We start from the raw sequence: 6,000 nt of genomic DNA on the forward strand, positions 1-6,000 counted from the left end.
GTCTGCATCGCAGACTGACACACTGCAAATCATGAAGCTACACAAATTTCCAGGTCTCACGTTTCAAGCACAGGTCAGCTGCAGCGTTGCTCATCTCAAACCATGATCTTCCTTCTTGCTGTCTGCATGAGGATCTTGGATTTCATTCCAAAGAGTCATAAATCCTAACAGTAACAGAAAAACCCAAGAATTTGAGCTCTAGAGACCTTGGAGACGTTAACAGAAAGCCACACACACCAGATAAGCCAACTATTTTCTATTTAAAAAACACAAACAGAAAACCATCACATTAAGCCACTGATCTGTTTTGTGGCAGGTAGAGGAAGCTGTGACAAGTTGTGACAGGCTGCAGGGACAGAAAGGAAACCATGACATGAATCAAAGGCTGTTTATGCAAAGCATTTAAGGCCCCACATTCACAGCTATTATAAACCAGCACAAGCAGCTGGCCTGCCCCCGTCTGCATATTCCCACCTCGTGCCAAACCCAGCACAAAACTCCCAGTTAGAAGGATCAGCGCTTTTGTCTGCTTTACCTTTTCCTGCCCCACGTACACAGTAGTGCCACCCCAGACAAGAGCATCTCTTCACATGGCAGTACCGCTAACTCCAAGCGATGGTGGTACTGCAGTTAAAAGCTGCTCTCGACAGAGGTTAAATCCAGAACTCATGAAAGAAAACTCTGTGGCAGTTTTCTTTGGTGAAAAAAAAAAAAAATAATCACTGCACTCACAGACAAGGTAACAGGTAAAGATAACCCAGAATTTACTAGCCAAGGACTTCTCGGATAACTCTACAGAAGCTGCAGTAAAACAATGCATGATCTTTACAGTCAAGCTGTCTATTGTTTCTATTTTATAGTATCTTAAATCTTTCACTAAGGGGCAAGCCTGCCAAAGACTTTTGAATGGTATGTGCTTAGGCAGACAAAATGCATTTCGACTCGGATTTGCTGTAAGTCCTCGCATTTCTTACTGCAAATGTCAAACACATCACCCTAAAGAGATATATAGGCATCCTCCTCATCAAGAGGTAGCCATGCCATCTGCAACACACCTTTCTCAAAACCATTCTGTTTTAAAAAAAAGTCAAAATATTCTTCTCAAAGAATACAACGCTGGCTACAGTACTCAACAACCTTAGGTAACTGTTTCCTACTGGATTATCTCAAACAGCATCATCACACCCGAAGTCACATACACACCAAAATACTTTTGCACTAAAACCCCTGCAATTTCCCAGCAGGAACACACAGCATCTGGAAAATTAATAAATAGGGGGTTTATTGTGGTACACAAGCACCCTCGGCCCTACCACATTGAACCACGTTAAAATACTGTGCACCAGCAAGGCCACTGGAAACTGGGAAAGAATAAACCGAGTATTTCTATATCCCAGCTCACTCCATTTCAAGGAATGTTACTGCAGAAAAAGGAACAGCATGCAGCAATGGGTTTTTATAATAAATCTAACATGATGGCTACAGAACTTATTTTGCTCAAGAAATGCAAAACCGGTTATTTCCACATTCTAGATCTAAACATAGCCGATGGCTCCCTCAAATATCACCTGAAAAAACGTAATGCTTACGGTGTACTGCTTCAAAGCCCTTCTGAGACTTCAAACGATTTGCAAGTCTTGCAGTTTGTCCTGTTAAACTGCCTGAGGACAACGGTGCAATCTCTCCTTTGAAAACGCTACCACAAGCTTACCCAGGAACCTGACTTCTCAGCCCAAAAGGAACAACAGGAACCTATACAGAGAAGTTACACAAAGACTAATAAGGCACAGGGAGCTCCAGAGAGCCCCCAGTAGGCAGACATTAATGATGTAAGCAAGGCACATCACTCTATTTCCTCCAGAGCATGAAATTTCAACTTCTTTAGTTCAAGAAGCATAATGAATATCATAAAAGTTTCTGCAGAAAACGGGTGATTTGGAGAACAAGCAGTTTCCACGTGTAAACAAAGAACAGGGGCTACAGGAGCTTAAGATACACTGCTGAATATGCACATTAACATACCAGAAATTTTCTGAATATCTGAAAATTTAAGAGGATGGTTATAAACCACAGGACCCTCCATGCCCTCTTTTGTCAGCAGCTATATTGGCTAAAGAAGGTGCAGCCTGAAACTGGTGGCCCCCACAATCCCTTGCAGAGTCCCAGGGAAGTGGGCAGTGACATTTGCCTCATACCCCTGTGCCGGACAAAAAAAGCTTTGTTGCTTCAGATGGACAAGCACACACAGCTTAAGCATCTTTAGTTTGTTTTGGTTGTTATTGTGGTTTTTTTTAAAGATACCTCCCTGCGTTCAAATAAGTTTTTACTGAGTGCATAGAAACAGTGAGTTGTATTGGGTTTTTGGGGTAGGGTTTTTTTTTGATATTTTACGAAAGTGGCACAACTGTGGCTGGGTTGACGGGAAGCTCCAGGCAGCAGCCTTCTTCCACAGCTTGCTCCCGTGCCTGCTTCGCTCCTCCTTCCAAATCACACAGCGCTGCCCGAGCCTTCCAACAGAGAAGTCAGCACAACTTTTCACACTGCAAAAAGGCAGCCTATTTTCCTACAGCTTTAGGAAAAATCCCAGGTCAACACTTCAGAACAGGAATAATTCCAAACAGGGCAGATTTAAGGGTAAATATCAGCCAGATGATTAGTTCAGCAGAGTTAAAAGTACCTGACAGCAGGGCCACAACATGCAGGAGTTGCACACCCCAGCAGGCAGCAATACCATCCTTACCTGCAGGGCAAGCGTATTTGCTCGCAGGTCAGGCGGTCACGAAGAACGCTTGGAATTATTTTTCAGCGGTTGCAGGGCTGTATTCTAAAAAACAAGAAAGAAACATAATAAAGGTTACAACTTTTTGCTGCCAGCAATGTGCTGCACACAGTCTCCCTTCTGGCAGTCATGCTCTGCTTATTAGTGCTCACACATATTGACCTCAGTACTCGCACCTCAGCCTGCCTGCCAAACAAAGACAGGAGGAAAAAAATGGTAATGCTGCTGATTAAAAAAAAAAAAGCCAGCCAGGTGTTTACTTTAACTCAAGTCCAAGCTGGCACCCAAGTTTCTAGAAGAGAAAGCCTCAAAAAATCCTGCCTTGTTTGACCTGCCCACGCCTGGTCAGTAGACCCCACTAAACAGACTCAGATTTACTGCCTTTCCCAAGCAGCTCATTAAACTAAAGGCAAATACGGTACACGTAAATCATGTCATGATAAAGATCAGGCCTTTCTACACTCTCAGTGGTTTATTAACCCAAATTCACTCTAAAGGTTTTTCCAAAGACAAACTGCACATCAAATACAGCTTGGCCATTCACTGAAGTTAAAGCTGTTTAACGAACCACTATTAAGAAAAATGGCTTTGACCATAGCTATAACATACAGCAATAATTCACACAGCCGTAGCAGCACAACCAGCAATCCCCTACAGCAACAAAACTATACCAAAACTGGGGACTCAGCTCCCTGCACTGCATGAGAGCTCCCCAAAACACTCCTTGCAGCCCCTCCTTGGCCAGGGCACACCAAGGGCGGTCCTTCCCTCTCTTGCGGCTTTCCCAGCAGGAAAACCTGAATGCTGGAATGGAGGCACAGACCCCAAGGTTTATTTTGTAAGGAAGACGTTATTAGAATATTACTTCAGGGGCCCGAGGGATGGAGAAGCCATTAAATGTCACTCTGAGCCCCCTGTGACCCAGAAAGCCCGGATTCCCCAGGCAGCAGCTCTCCCTTAGTGCCTCGGCCTGGGATACCCCCTCAGCCCCTGAGCGACCCCCATTCAGCCCCTGGGCCCAGGCGAATGCCCCCTCAGCCCCTGGGCCTGGGCCCTCACCTCAGCCCCTGAGCCCTCACCTCAGCTCCTGGGCCCAAGCTAACCCCCCTCAGCGCCTCAGGCTCCCCCTCAGCCCCTGGGCCCGGGCGAACCTCTCTCAGCCCCTGAGGCTCGCCTCAGCCGCTGAGCCCGGGCGAACCCCTCTCAGCCCCTGGACCTGTGACCTCACCTCAGCGCCTGGGCCTGTGCCCACCCCTCAGCCCCTTTCATGGTGAGGACCCGCCTACGCGCCCACAGCGCACTCCCGCCGGGCCGCGGGGACGGGAAGGGCCAGCCCGAGCAGAGAGCCCGAGCAGAGGCGCCAGCCCCCGCTGCCGGCCACGGGGAAACGGACAGGACCCCCCTCCCCGCCCCGCTCACCTCAGCCCCACCACCGGCCCCGCCGGACCGCACGCAGGTCCCGCCCCCGCCGCAGCCACGCTTCCGCGGGCGGGGCCACGCCGGGAGGGGCGGGGTCTGGTAAGGGGGCGGGGCTAAAGACAGTTGGGCGTGGTATAAGTCGGATGGACGGGGCTTGGGGCGGGGCTTGGGGCCGGCGGGGCGTCTGTGGCTCGCAGGAGCCCTGTAGGGTCCGAGGCGCGGCTGTAGGTGTTCTGGAGGGTCCGTGTGGGGGATCTCAGGGTCCTATATACAGGTCCTGAAAGTCCCGTGTGCAGGGTCTCAGGGACCTCTATGTATTGGTCCTGAAATTTGCTCCTATAGGTCCTGTATGTAGGACCTGAGGGGCTTCTATATAGGGCCTGAAAGACCCATATATGGGGTCTCAGGGGCTTATATGTACATTCTGAAAGGTCTGTATATAGGGTCTCAGGTGCTTATATATAGGTCCTGAAAGGCTGGTGCATAGGGTGTGAGGAGCATACCTATGGGTCCTGAAGGGACTTTCATATAGAGTCTGAGGGGCTTGTATATAGGGTCTTAGGGGATTATATATAAGTCCTAAAAGGCTTGTCCACAGGGTAGGAGGAGCGCTTCTATAGGTTCTGTATTTAGGGTCTGAGGGGCTTGTATATAGGGCTTATATATGGGTTCTGACAGGTCTGTACACAGGGTCTCAGGGGCTTATATATAGGTCCTGAAAGGCTCGTGCATAGGGTGTGAGGAGCACTTCTATAGGTCCTGAAGGGCCTGTATATAGGGTCTGAGAGGCTTGTAAATAGCGTGTCAGGGGTGTGAGGGGCTTGTATATAGGCCCTGAAGGGGGCCTCAGCGCTGTGTATATATAGGGCCTGAGAAGCCTTATGTAAACAGGGCCTGAAAGCATCTATACACAGGGTCTATATGCAGGGTCTGAGGTACCCATGTATAGGTTTAAGGCAGCAGTGTAAAATGTCTGGGGCCTTAGGCAGCCATCTATAGGGGCTGCGGGGGCTGCAAGCCGTTGGCCGTTCCCACCATACCCCCCTGAATCTCCCCAGTTTTAGTTCTGCAATAGGTAACTCTCAATTCTCTCTCCCTCCAGGCGAGCGCTTCACAGGCCGGAGGGGCTTCCCCCTCACCCCCAGCCGTACCTGGAGCAGGCGGGCGATGGAGCTGCCCTCGGTGCCGAAAAAGGCTCTGAGAGATCTACAAACCCAGCACAAGCTCTTCCATCACCAGAGAAATGCAGAAAACATGATTTTTTTCAGGTCCTGATCACTTAAACTGCAACTTCCTCAGCACTGTGTGAACTGAATGCTTTCTCGTTTGGTTGGGTTTTTTCCCCTGGTGTATCTGGTTGAGCATTTCTGTGTGTTTCCCATCATAATTCGCTTTAAAAAGGGGTTATCTTGTGAGGACTGTGTCTCGTGTAGGTAGGTCACTCTGCAGGGCCCAGACAGATTGCTGGCTCTGGATCTGTGGCGAGGAGAGCCAACACCGCACAGCCTAAATTAGTAATTAATTAGAAATAGTGGGTTGTTATAACTATCCCTCCCCCTCCCAGTTATGCCTGTGAGCACTGGTAACCGTGCCCTCCTATTTCTGCATGGGTTTCCTCCCTCGCTATTGAATTTACAAACAAAACCTTCATGGGAGGGTTTGTTTTTCCCATTGACCACAATATTTACAAATCCCTAGGGGAAATACTGCCACTGAGCCGCCAGCTTGACACCTCCCACCACAAACTTCTGGGGAGGACAGTGCCCATGGATGGGGAAACCTCTCCTTAATCGAGGTGGAGA

General features: G+C 49.0%; 1 protein-coding gene across 4 annotated transcripts in view; it reads right to left on the reverse strand.

Annotated features, from left to right (window-relative positions):
* MICU1 (mitochondrial calcium uptake 1) overlaps nucleotides 1-4,304 on the reverse strand; it is a 106,157-nt gene extending 101,853 nt beyond the window's left edge. Inside the window, exons 1-3 of one of the 4 annotated variants that reach the window (XM_063339416.1) lie at nucleotides 4,199-4,304; nucleotides 2,741-2,824; nucleotides 61-164 (exon numbers count right to left, since the gene is read on the reverse strand). The gene's annotated coding sequence lies outside the window, so the exon portion shown is untranslated. Of the gene's footprint in view, nucleotides 1-60; nucleotides 165-2,677; nucleotides 2,825-4,198 lie in introns of all 4 variants that reach the window. The other 3 variants (XM_063339417.1, XM_063339415.1, XM_063339418.1) reach the window with 3 other exon arrangements.
* Between the last annotated feature and the right edge of the window lie 1,696 nt (nucleotides 4,305-6,000).

This window comes from Chroicocephalus ridibundus, chromosome 6 (genome assembly GCF_963924245.1).
Source record: "Chroicocephalus ridibundus chromosome 6, bChrRid1.1, whole genome shotgun sequence".
Taxonomy (NCBI): Eukaryota; Metazoa; Chordata; class Aves; order Charadriiformes; family Laridae; genus Chroicocephalus; species Chroicocephalus ridibundus.